This window comes from Gadus morhua, chromosome 13, assembly GCF_902167405.1.
Source record: "Gadus morhua chromosome 13, gadMor3.0, whole genome shotgun sequence".
Classification (NCBI taxonomy): Eukaryota; Metazoa; Chordata; class Actinopteri; order Gadiformes; family Gadidae; genus Gadus; species Gadus morhua.
This window is the reverse complement of record NC_044060.1, coordinates 26,659,103-26,675,919: the sequence shown is the minus strand read 5'-3', so window position 1 is coordinate 26,675,919 and position 16,817 is coordinate 26,659,103. Positions and strand designations below refer to the sequence as shown.

The window sequence follows — 16,817 nt, the reverse complement described above, 5'->3', positions numbered from 1 at the left end:
AGCTCAGTCAGGTGTCGCTTTGGTCGGCTGAAGTTGATGTTTTTCAACTTTTGTTGCTCAACCCTTTTGCGGGACATGTCCTTCCACTTGTTTGGTTGGGAAGTGCAGGCGACCTCCTCCTCGGTGCGTCTGCGCCCTGTTAACTCAACCTAGCACATGATGGCTGCAGCATGGCTGCAACAAGAAGCAAGACTGGTGCGATGGATAGATCTATTAGTAAAAGTAAGTGAATTCAGAAGCTCACAATATCTGCTGTGTGAGACTTACCCTGCCATGCATGTGCAGTTAGCTGTCAGGATGTACCCTAGATCCCTGTGCACATACACCCAGGCATCATAAGGTTTTGCCTTCAGTCCCTGTCTCTGACTGGGCAGGATACCTGCCCTCAAAGCGCAAAACCCTGAACTTGTGTCAAAACATTTTAAGTTTTGCACATGACCACAAAGAACATAATTATATGCGTCCAAAGATTTGTATGCACGCAAACTGTCCTTAGTGTACACACTAGGCTTCTCAATCAGATAACTGTATATATCGGGCCATGTTATAGCTGGCCATTTGGACATATCTGCAATCCATTCCTCACTCGGAATACTATATGGGTCTGGTAATTTCTCACCAGTGCTGAGGACCAGTTTGTTAAGGTAATCGGTGCAGTCTGAGCTGCTGAGGCTGTTGATGTAATTAGTCTGAGCCATCTCTGTCAAGACCTAGCTAACAAGCTGTCAGACCTGTAGTGTAAAACTATATTTACAGTGACATTGGCGTTTTTTAAATGTTGGCAGGCCGTAAAGTAGCCTCGCCGTAAACATTTTTACTTTAACTTTGTTAGCGTTAACTAACATTACGACCGTGCTCCTGATATTGGAAACATCTAAAACAACCGTCAAAACCTGGTAAGTTGAGTGAAAATCATGGACATTTCAGTAAGTGTTTTTATGATTTGTGATGCAATGAAAAACAAAGCGATTTTTCAGTAAAATGACATTTTATTGCAACTGTGTCAGGGAGAACTTACAAGCAATACGGCATCTACATTGATATCAGTTCACTCCGAAGCAGGCTTTTGCCCCCTGGCTGCGCGCGCACCTAGTATTGTTTGTACACAAGAAACCCGTCTATAGGTTTTAAACATGTCCGAGTTATTTGAATGACAGAAGCTCCGCTAGCTCGATGCTAAAGGGCTAACCGGAGCTAACAGCCTGTCCCCTCCCGTCCTATTTACTGTATTTATGGCTATGCCTTTTTCTCTTTTCAATATGACCAAACACAATGGCCAGAGGACCAGCATCCTTTCTTAACTGATAAACAAAATAATCTTTGAGTTCTACATGTTCTAGAAATGTTCATTAATTGACTGTCCTAATGTTTATTTTCTTGTCATCTGATTCTTTATTACAGTATGCAGACATGCAAACGGCGCACTTTTTGGCACGAGTCGCTTTTTAATCATACATTTTGGGGCCCTGTGTGGTTCGTGCAGATCCGAAGAGTTTTCTTTTGGGGGGGGGGTGGTGCGTCAATCGGTGCGCGCGTACAGTACAGGTGTCAATATTCCGTAATCTGACTGACTGAGACCCCCCGTGCCTTCGAAGTAAAGAAAAGTGATTCCGGAAATGATTTTGCTAGGGGACCAATCAAAGCGCTTGCCGTCGCGTCGAAACATTGGATGCGCATGCGCACGGTAGAGCTTAGATCGGGCTCAGAAAATCAAGCCCGTCCCCGAGCCTGTGCACGTTCTGTCCGAGCCCGGCCCGACCCGACACATTAATTATGAGCCCTAGCCCGATTTCAACCCGACATTTATTTTAACACATATGTAACTTTGTAAACATTTGTTACTAGGCCTACTCAGCTAAATATATATGTAAGGGATAATGTATAGAACGCCGGTCATTATCGGGAAGATAAGCCCCGACAGGGCGAACAGTACACCGACGCGCAGCGAATGCCTCGCTTCGCCCTGAAGGGGCTTATTTTCGAAAATGACCGGCGACGTTCTATACATGATCCCGCTTATAACACTGCTACTTGCCAAAACTAAAAGAATAACTTTACATGGTGCGCCTTTTTACAATTTATTCGTTACCAGCATTCATTCATCATTTTTTCACAATGTCTTGTTTTTAAAAGATTTATGATGACTTTATGCTCTGTAAGGTGACCTTAGGTGCCTTGAAAGGCGCCTCTAAATTAAATTTATTATTATTATTATTATTCGTAGTGTTGATCAGCAGAGCAATAATAAATTGTCCGCAAAGACGGTGACGTCGCTTAGCAACAGAAGACACTGGGGTTAACAAGTCACCGGACTAGCTACCAAGGTGAACGGAGTGTTCCACGGCATTGAGAAGACCTGTGTAATAAAGGCCTATAATATTTCTCTTTATGGCATAGATTTCTCCTCAGATTAGGAAGCCACGACTGAGTGAATACAGTGAAGCATAACTTTCCACTGTCTGACTTTTTCAAAAAAATTGAGAAAAAAGGATGTGCTAAATACACACACTGCATTAAAGAAATTAATTATGCCAGCAGGGGTGTACATGCCCTGTATGCACACTGTAAGGCAGACATTCATCGGAGGAAAGTGACAACAACAATAACCACACAAAGTGTTGCACAGCTTCTCCGAAACCCTCTTCCATAAACCCCCTAAGCAGCAGATAAGATCAGGGACAGTGCCAGGCCTATACTGCCAGTACCTGTACCTGTGATCGCATATCCAATGCAGAGGTGCGTGTTTGTTTGTGTGTGAAAATAAATTAACTTAGTTTAAAAAGGCACTTTAACTGAGTAACTAATATATTTTTTATCTTTCTAGGCATATAGCATATAGCATAGGCCTTCTCATGATAATACGATATCATGCCATCATATTTTTTCCGACTTCGGGTAGCTCTCTCTTTTTTTGTCATACATGTGTTTGCATCCCTGAGTATGGAAGGGGAGATTTGGAGGTACCTGGTCAGGTCTTGGTCAGCCTTCAAATCCCAGATGTGGAGACTGCAGGGATACCTCACAGAGAAGACACTAAAGAGTCATCTCTCATTCATCGAGTGGACTCGTTGGTTTGCGAATGACCACAAAGATGCTCCCATAGGCAGATTGCTGCATGGCATTCACCACTTATTCAAATTGTAGAGGTTGAGGCAGTCTTCCTTGTGGTCACTTGCCATAACACTGTCATGTGTTTTATGAAAACACCATCAGTAACATTTAAATTGAGTTGGTGTGGACGGCTCTTTTTTTGTCAGATTTCTTCAGTGTTCAGTGCCTGTTTGTGAGATATGCATTGTTTGAAAGATAAGCCTTTGATTTTGTTTAATTTTAATATGCCTTTCATCAACAGTGGTTTGGGGTTTTATAACAACAATTAAAGTGCTTAACTACTGGTGAACGATGTTGCAGAACATATATGGTTTGTGTTGATTGCATGGAGAAGGGAATAACCAGTTACAACTTGTATGGTAAGAGCCTGGTAATACCATGGAAACAAACGAGGCTTCCTTTTACAGTACAGTTTCAGCTTACTTACTGGGTAAATTGTCGTGTTTTACTTGGTAACGTCGCAGAACGTACATGGTACAAGTTTGTGTTGACTGCATGGAAAAGGGAATAATGTATTACAAATTATATGGTAAGAACTTGGTAATACCATGGAAACAAACAAGGCTTCCTTTTACAGTACAGTTTCAGCTTAATTACTGGGTAAATGGTCGTGTTTTACTTGGTAATGTCGCAGAACGTACATGGTACAAGTTTGTGTTGACTGCATGGAAAAGGGAATAATGTATTACAAATTATATGGTAAGAACCTGGTAATACCATGGAAACAAATGAGGCTTCCTTTTACAGTACAGTTTCAGCTTAATTACTGGGTAAATTGTCGTGTTTACTTGGTAACGTCGCAGAACGTACATGGTACAAGATTGTGTTGACTGCATGGACAATGGAATGTATCTATTATAAATTATATGGTAAGAACCTGGTAATACCATGGAAACAAACAAGGCTTCCTTTTACAGTACAATTTCAGCTTACTTACTGGGTAAATTGTCGTGTTTTACTTGGTAATGTCGCAGAACGTATGTGGTACATGTTTATGTTGACTGCATGGATAATGGAATGTATCTATTATAAATTATATGGTAAGAACCTGGTAATACCATGGAAACAAACGGCTTCATACCCAGTATTTAAGAAGATGTACCATGACACTAGAGGAAAACCGATTCCTGCAGAGGTTGTTACCAGGTAAGTAATTCCATAGTGGTAAATCGAATAAACCCTTTCTAAATGGGTGTAGCTATGAATAATAACTAAGAAAAAGTATTTTATTGGAAAGTACTATGCTAATTTCTAGATAGTACCTCATTAAATTTGGGCTGTTACCAACATAAACCTTGGATAATAGGTGTTTCTAAGAATTGGTTGCCTAATTTCCTAGGAAGTTCACAATATCGGAGTCATTACCAACCTAAAACAGTTACAACTACACGCTAGTTGAGTTGACGGGTAATAGTGGAGGTTTTACTTGGTACATCAGCTGTAATTCCTCTGTATTTACCTTCTTATTACCAGTGGTAATTACACAGTAATACACTATAATTTACCGGTAACTACCTCTGTATTTACCTTCTTATTACCAGTGGTAATTACGAATTACCCAGTAATACACTATGATTCACCATGTATGTACCGGGTAAATACCTAGTAATTAGGGGACTGTAAAAGGAAGGGTTACCGGAAAATAATGGAGGCTTCTCGGATGTCTGGCTCACGTCACGGTGAGAGGGGAAGACGGGTAGGGCTTTGATGAGGAGAGGCCCTCCTGCGGTTCCCCCTACTTATGGTTTAGTTATATTCTGTGGGCTGGCTGAGTCCGCTCAGAAGTTGGAGTTAGTTAACTAGGCCCCGTCCACACAGAGCCGATTTTTTGGTGAAACCGCAAGTCTTGTGCGTTTCGGCCGACCGTCCAGACGGAGCCGGCGAATCCAGTGCCTGAAACCACACATTTCTGAAACCACCCTCGGATGTGGTTTCAAATCTATCCGGACCTATGCGTTTTCGTGTTTGGATTCGCGTGGACGTCTGAAACGCAAATGATGACGTCCTTAGCCCCCCACCAGCTGGAGACGTCAGAGTGGTGTTGAATTATTTTTATTATTAGGGCTCCGAGCAGTGAAGCTGCTTGGTCCCCTATTGTTTCTGAAAAGTTGTTTTTTTTACCTCAAATTCTGTAAAAGTTATACTGCAGCCTATACCGTAAGTTGAAAACTCTTGAAATGTTCAGGTATGGTTACCAATAACCCCCACTACCCATAAACCCATATTTGTGGTACTGCACCCAAAGGTGGCGCCATAGTAAAAAATCATGAATTAGGCTTATTTCTCCTCACCAGATTGATCTGGACATAAAATCTTTCATAATATCAATGTCTAGAATAAGATACATCTATAAAACCCTGGTCTTCTGCTCTAAAATTGTTTACTTTTCCCACAATTTCATAGAAAAGCCAAATGTTCACAGTCTCAACCCATTTTGCCTACATTACCATTTTGTTATTTTTTGACTACCATACGGCTATCATTAGATGGATACCATTAACAGTGCAATTTTTCAGATCTGTAGCCCTTAATTCTCTTGTGAAATGTGTGCTTGGAGTTTTCTTGTTGTTGTTGGCTTATCAATCGACATTTTCACCATGTAAGTGAGGCTTCATGCAGTTCAGGAATGTCAATGGCTCAACGGGATAATGCCGTGTGCTGGTGATCCTCAGGTTAAGAGTTTGTTTCCTGATTAGAGCATCATGAACAAGCCGAACATGACATTCTGTCATTGCCACTCATTTAAGAAACAAGAACATTGAACAGCACCTGAAATTCATCAGGCAATCAACATTCCGGCTCATTAGTTTCCAAGAATCGGACTCCCAAGACACACTATGGCATTAAGGGGAACTTCTTCGTTAACCATTTTTCCTTCATTTAACTCATATTGTCATATTTATGTTTCTTCAGTTGGTGTTCTTGACTACAAAGGTTCAATTTCCCCAGAATTTCAAAGATTTTTCAGGTATATGCTTTGAAGAAAGCCCTTAATTCACTTGAGAAATGTGTGCTTTGAGTTTTCTGGACGTTGTGTGCTTATCAATAGACATTTTGAGTTCAAGTTTATAAGTGGAAGATCTTTCCTTAAATACGACAATGATATTTTATATTTATATATTTTCCATTAGTGTGTTCTTGACTTTTAATTTTGCCCATTAATCACCGCTTGCGGTTATATTTTTATTTTTATTATTTCTGTAGCTTTATATAAAGCCCCTTGATGAATTTAATTACTAACTGTACATTAAAAAGTATTTCTGCTCAATTTAAAAGGTTGAAATTCCTCGTGACTGAATGTTTGTATACAGCGCGCAGGCTATATGCGCGCAGGCTTGATGCGCTCCACTTTTTTCTGTGGAGAGCCAGCGTCTTGAATATTTACTATAGCGTTTCTACAGCTCGATGCGGTTTCGCAATGACTCCGTCTTTACAGAGATATTCCTGAACCTCATAAAACGAAACCGGATCGTTTTTTGCCTGTTTCGGCTCCGTGTGGACGGCGCCCTAGTAGTCCATGCTTCTATTTAAGTCAGCTTTATGATTATGACTGTATATGCCACAGACAAATAAAGTGCTACACTTACCTATTACAACGCAAGTTTTACTGTTTAAATTAATAGTGGTTTTACAGGGCTCATCTCTTAAACACATCATAGATCAGGTTCACAAACAAGGCGATGAATGGATTTTAATTAAAGACCTCACACCTATAACTAATGTTTAAACCTGTAACTTCATGTAACATTACTGAATAGAATGTAATGTGAGAACCGTGGGAGGGAAGATAAATGTTAATGGGGAAAGGGGTGTGGTAGAAATTAATGAGTATATTCTATGGTAAACCATGATTATTATTAGGCCTTATATCTTAATGGTAGAAGACACATGATACCTGCAGAGCCTGGGGTCAGAACAGATGGTGGGACACAGATATGAGCAGGAAGCTACGGGGTTAAGCCATGTTGACCTCAGCGTTCAGCCTTGGGTCATCTTGGCTACGGGGTTAATGCATGCTGACCTCAGACTGATGTCCAAAATCACTTTGTTGAAAATGTGCTAAGACAAAGATTGATGTGGGCGGAAACCTCCATTGGAACAAAGGAATTGTTGAATGTATGTGAGTATAAAGAGAAGCTGGAATGCGTGGTCCAGCAGTGACTCTTAAGACCTACTCGGCTGTTATCGTTGTTGTTTTTCTTCACGATAAAGTCTTTTTTCAATTCTTGCTCCGGACCCCTCGATTTCTTTTACACTCTCTCTCTTGAATTAGTCTAAGTGTTTTATATCTCGTTAATCTTCAACATATTGGCGTCACGAACAGGATGCAAAGAGACAGCCCAACTGCCGGGCTGCAAGGCGGGGCGCGGACGGATCACACAACCAAGCGCACAAAATTATTCTCAGTAAGTTTGACTTACCACTAATTTAATGGTTGGTGGATCTGTTTTTGCCCCGTCTGAACGCTTGGTGAACGGGTAAAGTGTCTCTTCAGTCAAACAAACCTAAAGTTAAAGAGAGAGAGAGAGAGAGAGAGAGACGGGAGCTCCGGAAGAGATTGACGTGCGTGCACACATAGGCCATAGGCGCTCTGTGGTTCTAAATGACCAAGACGCTTTGTGGCTCCATTTTTTGATACGAGTTGTTGTTATTGGGTGTTTTGGTGTTTTGTTTAAATAGACCTACTATAAAGTCCTGTGGCTGTATTCTAGAGGATCGAATTAGTGGGAAAGTTCCAATAGGACAGTACAGGTCCGCAGGTCGATTGAAGTGCCTGTTGGATGTCCATCCCAGAGAGCTGGGTTGGAATTCATTTGAATTATTTGAGAAGGGCTTCCTTGGGATGCCGACTGGTGAATTTTAGGTTATTTGCTTGGACCAGTTGGACTGCAGTTCCTGCTCCATGCGGGGGGAATTTCTCATTTCGGTCTTGGCATCTTGAGAAAACGGGCTTCTCGCACTTTTGAATAGATACGTTTCTTGGTTGGAGTACCGTTTGAGTTGGTATTTTGAGGAGTCTCTTGTTTGTTCGTGATCTGGTCGAGTGTTTATGTGTTCAGCCATTATTTTGAAGGAATAGGCTAGTTGTTTGAAGCATCGTTTGAATGAGTTCAATGCCCTAAACGTGATTCAATTGAGCTGCAGATATTGGATCTGGAGGTGGGGCCAGTCTTTAATTCTGATCTTGGTGCTTTGTGGCAATGGTTTTTGTTCGAAATTCTGGTTGATTCATTATCCATCCGACTGTTCATGTGTTAACCAAAAGGCCAGTTTCTACGCTCGGTCAACCATATATTTGTAATTAATTACAAACAATTCTGACATTTTTCAATATAATATAAAAATTGTATGAATCGGTTTATTGTCTGTATTTAAATCGTGTTAGGGTTAAGTTACCTCGGAGATTTTTACGACCCGGTTTATTTTTTGTTGATTCTGTCATAAATAAATTAGGCGGACAGAGAATAGTTAATTTGTTTGAAGTAGTTGATAATCCTAAATAAATTAGACGGATAGAGAATAGTTAATTTGTTGAAGTACTGAATAAATGTGTAAATCTTCTTTGACTAAAACATAATCGCGCTGACTCTAACTGCATGTGCACGCGCAAAACACAGGGGACGAGCAGGAGCCTGCAAAGCAGGGAGGGAGACGAGCGCCGGGGAGGAGTTCACATTTGTAGCTTAGAGATAATAAAGTATTTAAACTAACTAGTAGAATAAACCCAAATAAATTGTATTAATAAATAGTGTATTTTAGAATAAAAAAAAAGAAAAAAAAAGAAAATAATAGAAATTAAAAACTAAGATTGTCAACAAGCTTGCATAGATTTGGATTGCTCTGATTATCGTCATGTACCGGTATACTATATAAACGTGGGGGGTTTGGGCATTGTAGTTGCTGCTGTTCGCAGCCACCACGCCCTGGAACCCATTAGTCCAATGTCCATTTGTTCACACTGTCTGCAATGGTTGTGGTTCACATGGGGAGGTCACCAGTTAAGAAAATAGGACCTCCTTCTGATGTCCGATTCTCACATTCCGGTCTCCTCTCTAGTTTCACTCCAATCTATCTCCCCATAGAGCATCCTCTCCCAGTCACCCGACTCCTCTATGCCAGACACCATGAGGGCCATCTCCTTAGAAAGCCTGGATGCTATTACGGATCTGACTATGGGAATGCAGCAGCAGAAGATCAGACCCATCGCTGTTAGTACTATTAGGAGCACTGCACCTATCTTTGCGAACATCATTCCCCACACACCAAACCTTGTTTCAAGCCATCCAAACATTCCCTGATCATGGCCTGCGTTTTCCTTTAACTCTTTTCTTAAACGTTTTAGGCTATTCATCGCAAGTGTGAATGATCCATCTGGAGCAGTATTATTTGGAATGAAGGTACAACACATTTCACCTATAAGAGCACAAACTCCCCCCTTTTCTGCTAAAAGCCAATCTAAGGCCGGTCTGTTCTGCCAAGCCACAGCGCTTGTGGCTGTCAGCTGTTCGCCCAAGGCGGATATTGCATCATCTGTGTAGTTAATAAACCTTTGTTGGTTGTAAAAGATATAATAGGCTACTTGCACAAGCACTTCCTGATTCGCCGTAATACAGCTCCTCAGCTTCCGGTTCCAAGATGGCAACGTTCTACACCCGGTGTTTACAGGAGCTGCCGACAATAAATATCACAGATGTGCATCGTTTATGTCGGGAAACAAAAACTCCGACAAGCAAATTGGAGAAGGGGTTTAGGCTGTATGCTTCGACCTACATTCAAAGCTACGAAGGTAAGAAAACGACGTCTAACAGACGCTAGCTACTGTCAAAGTCTAATCTGTCAGTTAACTGTCACTGTCAAACGTGTATTACGATGCAAAAAACAGCAAACGCCAACAAGATTTCTTAACGAGTGTTTTATATCAGCCTTGATGTTTGCCTGTTGTGTTGAGTAATAATAGTTTAAGTACAGCCACGGTTTTGTGCATATAAAAGTAACATTACTTAGCTACCTAACGTTTCTTTCCATGTAGTAACATGTTATAGATGTGATGATGCGAGTAACCCAGTACAATTGAAGCTTAATGAATTTGTATGTGTCATTTCATTCAGTGTCCAATAAAGACAAGCTGACAGTGCAGGTCAGCGTGAGAGCCTTGTGCTACAGGTCGATGGGGAAGAGCGAGGCACCACAGTTTGAGTCTAGGCAGGAAGCTGTGTTCATCCCTGTTCAGTGGTGTTTGTTCGGTTAAGCAGTAGCTAAGTGTAGTCCTCAAGGGCCACCAACTTGAATGTTTTTCATGTCTCCCTGTTTTTCACACACAATTTAATATAGTCAAGGTAATGAGTACAAGGCTACAACTTTTCAATAAACAAGATATTTATTGTCGTTTGCACAGCAGAAGTACAGGTACATTGGAATAATTGTGATTCTTGGAGTCCGCTTTAAAAAAAAAACATCTTTATTTTAAGAGGGAGAGAATATAATAGTAAGCATTCAGGGTGGTAGGTTTTTTCTAGCACCGTTGAAGTAATAATAATAATAATGCATTGAATTTATATAGCGCTTTTTCCTAGACACTCAAAGACGCTTTTACTTACCTTCATAAGAAACAAGTTGTTTTTTACACCCATGATGCTGAGGTTATATTTCTAATGATTTACCTTTTTCTCTTAGATCAAGCTTTGTGATTCAGCAGCCAAGGGATGAAAAAAGAAAGAGTTAATCTATGGGCTGGAGCAGCTGTCTCTGAGAGGAAACGAAAAAAAGTATAGCTCAAAAACAACAAATACAAATGCAATGGCATCACGTATAATTACATCTGTAACTACTTAAATAAAGTACTGTTGATGCACGTGCAGGTGCGACCACTTCTTTTTTCTGGACAGCTGATTTGGCTCTGGAAACACGGACCATCTTGTAGAGAAGGCTCAATCAAAGACCAAAAAGCTATCAGATGGTTGTAGCTGGCAAATCTATTCACAAAAGACATTGCATAAAAATGTTCAATTAGAAGTGTACATCAAAAGTATACATTGTTACCAAAATAATGTCAACAGTAACTACTAAGATTAAGATTTTATCGTATATACTGTATATATATATATATATATATATATATATTATGTAGCACGGTGACCTGTATTTCTTCCATATATCTGTTTCAGCTCCTATTTTCATCTCGTAGAATAATAACATGACTTTTTTCATCCATTTAAAAATAAACTTTTGTAGACTTGAAATGGAAACACGTCTCTGTAAGTCTTTACACAAATCTGTATTATAAATGTTGTTTGTTTTTGTACTATTGGTGTGGTCACATTCATATATATAAATTCTGATAAGACATGGACATCCCCAACTCCAATTACACCATCTCTCAACATGCCACTACTTGTGTCCTATTAATCATTCACAGACCTATTAAGAAATAATTTGGTGCAGTACTATAAATTAATCTGTAACATAAAGCTATTTTCTAACCAACAATGTCCCTGACTGACACATATCCCCGTCACGTAGGGACTAGGGCTAGGCTAAAAACAGACTAATACAAAAAATGTGACTGTGAAAAAGTGACTTCCCTTGTGTAAATTCGGATGTCTGCGTCGGAGCCAGCAAACCGCTGCAGTCCAAACTCTCGCTGGAGACGTAACTCCTGTAGCTCCTTTCTCAGCTCCTGTACTTCATTTGAGACGCTTTCAGCAGCGGATGCGGACATATCCATGGCAGTCGGTTCAAAGAGAGCAGTAGTCTTGATCGTTGAATAGGAGATCAACTTCATCTTCCGGAGGGGCAGTTTCGACGAACCGATCAACTCTCTCCCACACGCCGCGCCTTGGGGTTTCGACTGTATACTGGTTCCACTCAAAAAGGGTCGCTACGGCACCTTTTGCAAGTCTCCTTCGACCCTGAGGAGTAGTTGGCTCAATCAACTTGTCGGGACTAAAGTGTCTGCTACAGACCTTGGAGTGAGTGGTGATGACATATGCATCCCGGCTTATGTTCACAATCCATCGACTCCTCACGTCAGTTTGGCTCGGAAAGCCATGAAAACTTAATACCCCGTTGAATTTTGCTGACGCTGTACAGTGGGGGACACAGCAGTGCTCTGCGTAGGTTGTCTCCTGCCTCTGAAAAGGTCCAGTTTTTAGATGTTTGCGGTCTTGATCCATGTTTACAGTATTAAAGTCAGCAGGCTAGCGCGATAAACACACAGATCGGAAACAACCGAGCTGTATTATTTGAAACAGGAAGTACGTCACACAGCTTAGTGCATACACCCTATTGATCCATTCCGCATTTTTAGCAATTCCGATTGCTGGCAGTAGTGCCTCAAATCCTGCTGCTACTTCACTTCGTGCCTTAAATTTATCGGGTATTCCCCTGGGTTGTCCTATTTTATAATTTTTTATGTCCTCGTCTGGTTCGTATGCTCTCTTTCGCCTGTTTAGGTTATCTTTTTCTAAGTTACCGACAACATCTTTTATTGATGGTAATATTGCAATCTCTGTAACCACTTGGACTTTTGCGCATCGTCCTCTCCACATTTTAGCAAGTATGGGACGAAAAATGTTATTACTGCAAAGCCAAAACTGATCTGCCACCACTCTGTCCTGGCTCACGAATGCTCCATCACTCCACAGCATTGACATGTAGTTCTCTCTAGACTTCTGCTGAGAGCCTGGTAAAAGCTGAGCATTTTTAATCGCAGGTGGTTGAAATAACATTTGTTTCCCGTTTATATCGAATAGTGTGACATTCCAAATTATGTTACATTGTTCCTCTGGTATACTACCTACATCGCTGGCATTTTTGTTTCCTTCGTCATTTTGAAAGCATTCTAATCCCTCTTCAATTTGAAAATTTGTTTGTTTCGGTCGTGTTACTTCGCCTATTTCTTGTGATAGAGTTATATCAAATTCTCGGCATCTTTTCATAATTACATTCCATGGCTTTCCGTCATATTTATCTTCAAGATATTTGTTATGTTGACTCGATCCTAACAGCAGAAAACATTTAATTGAACATATGACATACTTTTTCTGATATGGAATACCTTCTGTCCGTGTTCTATTTAAATTGACCTCTATATCATACTCCTGCTGTGTCCGTTCTTTTAAGCAAAATTCAAAATCATATTTAGTATTTACGACATATATTGCATCCTGACGATTTTTGCTACACAAATAACAGCTGTCTGCCTCTATTTGTTTCCCCGTAAATTCGACCCACTTATACCAACTATTTGCTTTGGCTTGTCTGAACAACTGGTCAGAGGTTTTGAACCTGATGCACCCACTGGGATCAGGTTTATATTGTTTTAGGGTCCTAGCTGTCGAGCGGCGACCAATGCTTTTAGTTTTATTACCCTCCTGAAAAGTTGTCTGTTCTACAAGAGTCTCTTCAAGAGACATTGATGTCGATGTTAAGATCCTTGTCGCCATAGTTTCTGAATTTGCCATACATATTGCGGTTGCCAGTGTTTCTATATTATCCTCTTTAGACATTATCATTGTGGTCACCTCTACTTTTGCTAGTACTTTTGTCTGTATTATTTCACCCTGAGCAGTCGCTGCTGTACCATTTAGTTTTATTTTACCCTGAGCAGTTGCTGCTGTACCATTTGTTGTTAGTTTTTCTATTAGATCACTCATGACTGTTGTTATTTCTCGAATTGAAGTTACGTTAGGGGTTGCCTCTCCAATAGAAGTTACATTTGTGATTGCTAATATTGTTGTATACTCTCTAATAGAAGTTACATTTGTGATTGCTAATATTGTTGTATCCTCTCTAATAGAAGGTATATTAGTGACTGAAGGTTGTGCTAAATCCCTGATATCAGAAGTTTCATTAGTCTTACTTGCATCTAGAGTTGAATTTAATCTCTTAGTGGTTACCAACAAATTTATCCCATTATCTCTAACCGGAGGTTGATCTACTTTATCGGTGGCTGTGGTTATATTTACTTTGTCATTATCTGAAGATTTTAGTGGATTGCTTTGATCAATCTCAACGACCTTACCCGGTTGATTTTTGATTACACAAGGGTCTTCTGCTTCTAATGTAAAATTGAACGTTCTGTCTGACACTGCTTTAAAAAATATATATTCTCTCATATTCAATTTATACTTTCTGTTATAGTCCCATGTTTTTCCTGACGTTACTGTTAGACACCATTTCATTGAATTAAATTGGATATGTAATTCACACCGATCTTTCCTATGCGCATGTTCATAATTCTGGCGGAAGGTTAATGCACATAACGGTTGGTTATCCGACATAACAGTAAACACAAATTCATTAACTTGGTTCTGCGGTGGTACCTGAGCATATAAGACTATTTTCCCTTTCTTGTTAACTAGTCCTGAATGAGTTGGCGCCGGTTTGTCCTGTGTTCCTCTCTGGCTTCCTTCAGTACCAGCCCCTGATTCCTGGCTCTTCCAGGTCTGTGTTGTCTCCGTGGTTTCATCCTTCCTCGGGGTCTGTCCTTGTGCCAGCGGAATCTGGCACAACCCGCAAAGGATCAGGAACAGGCTCCCCGTTTTCAGCATCATCATGCTGCTGTATCTCTTGGCTCGACTGGATCTGGTCCTGGGGCAGCTGGTCAGCCCCAGGTGTGTCTGCGTCTGGCTCCTCCTCCTCACGCTCATCTCTGGCTTTGGGTTGAGCGGCTTTTGTGCAGTGGTTGAGATGATACCACGTGGCACTTCCTTCCACTTGGATGGCTGTTGGTGTTGCGTGGTGACTTTGTATGGTCCTTCTCTCCTGGGCTCGTTCCAGTTTCTCCTGAACACCCTGAGGTACACGTGGTCACCCGGCTCCACCCCCCTTGGTGGCTCCTCCTCCAACTTCCTGAACTCTGTCTTTCTCCTGTTGAAAAATAAGCCTGTGTATGCCAGTTAGTTGTCCCATATAGCGTCTTAATTCAGTTTCCAATTGTTCCAATGGAGGTCCTTTGTGAGGCCCTCGAATGACAGGTGAAGGCATGGGTCGACCCGTAAGCATTTCATGCGGGGTTAGATGCGTCGTTCTGTTAGCTTGCATGCGATAACTCATTAGTGCCAGCGGTAGTGCATCAATCCAATTCAAATTAGTACTTGCACAAATTTTGTTAATTTGTTTTGAGTGTCCCATTAACTCTTTCCACCATACCTTGTGATTGAGGATGGCAGACGCAGCCTAATCTTTGTTTGGCATGCGAATGCTGAATTACTTGTTTTAGTATTTTCTGAATAAAAGCAGCCCCATTGTCTGAACTTATTTCTGACGGAATTCCAAACCTTGGCATGACTTCTCTAGTTAGAAATGTAATCACTGTAGCTGCACTTTGGTCTTTTGATGGGACTGCTTCTACCCATCTGCTAAACCTGTCTATGATAACTAACATATACCTTTTACCACCTATACTCTTAATCATGTCAACATAGTCCATGACTAAATGTCTAAATGGTCCTTCAGGTGTAGGAATGTGTCCCAATGGAGTAGTGATTGTTTTTCTTACATTGTTTTTTGCACATACTCCACACTCATTTAGCTGGTTATCAATCATTGTTTGCAAGTATGGTGAAGAAAAACCTTGTTTTCTAATTCTCCTCAAAACCTCCCCCCTTGTGCAATGGTCAGAACCATGCGCATTAGTGATGAGGATCCCCAACAGTGCCGTAGGCGCCAACATCATCCCGTCATGAGTTCTCCATAACCCTGTGGAGGAGCGTATAGCACCTCTTTTCAGCCACATGTTCTGCTCATAGACACCAGCTTTCTCCTGCATGCGGACAATGTCGTCCTCACTACGCGCGGCCTCAGGCATGGATAATACTGACTGGATTGCCCTGCAACTGTCTGAAGCTACTTTTGCAGCCTCATCTGCAGCGCTATTACCTTTCGTGATATTATCAATGCCCTTTCTGTGCGCTCGAATTTTGATTATTGCCACTTGTTTTGGCAGCATCAACGCCGACATCAATTCCACAATCTGATTACAATGCAATATGGGGGATCCATCAGTTTTCTTAAACCCCCTCATTTTCCACACTGCCCCGAACAAATGACATACGCCATGCGCATATGCAGAGTCTGTGTAGATGTTCACCAATCTACCCGCACCCTCTTGACAGGCCGCTGTAAGAGCCTTCAACTCAGCCAACTGTGCTGAGCATGGCTGTGCGCACTGAGAACTACGAATAACGGCGTGTGGTCCGGATTCTGTCTAACCACTGCAAAACCTGTATGGTTACCCAAATGATCTCTGAAACATGATCCATCCACAAAGAAATCCTCTTCTGCCCCAACCATGGGCTCAGACAATAGATCAGGCCTTAGTTTAGTACAAGTGAGAGAATCAGCCACACAGTCATGTGGTGTCCCTTCAAAATCATGTGGAATTCTGTCTGCTGGATTCACCGTGAAACATTTTTCTATCGTTACATCTGGAAATGTTAGTAATGTCAAATAATCCAACAACCTAGCATCCGTTAACACTTTCCTTTCTCAATCAACTCTGTGATTTTGTGATGTGTCCGAATCGTCACCGGATACCCCATTGTGATGGATGAGGCCTTGTCATAGGCATATTGTACTGCAGCCAATCCTTGGTAACATGGTGGGTAGCCCTGTGCTACCGCATCCAACTTTGAGCTGTAGTATGCTATTGGTTGACTCCGCATACCAACACACAAGTCCTGCATTAACACTGCCGATGCATA

The 16,817-nt window shown here is 41.2% G+C and overlaps 1 long non-coding RNA gene across 1 annotated transcript; it reads left to right on the top strand.

Annotated features, from left to right (window-relative positions):
- Window positions 1–9,736: 9,736 nt before the first annotated feature.
- LOC115557855 (uncharacterized) lies at window positions 9,737–10,868 on the top strand. Its single transcript, XR_003979268.1, has 2 exons — window positions 9,737–9,898; window positions 10,786–10,868. It is a non-coding gene; the product is annotated as an uncharacterized LOC115557855 (long non-coding RNA).
- Window positions 10,869–16,817: the final 5,949 nt, after the last annotated feature.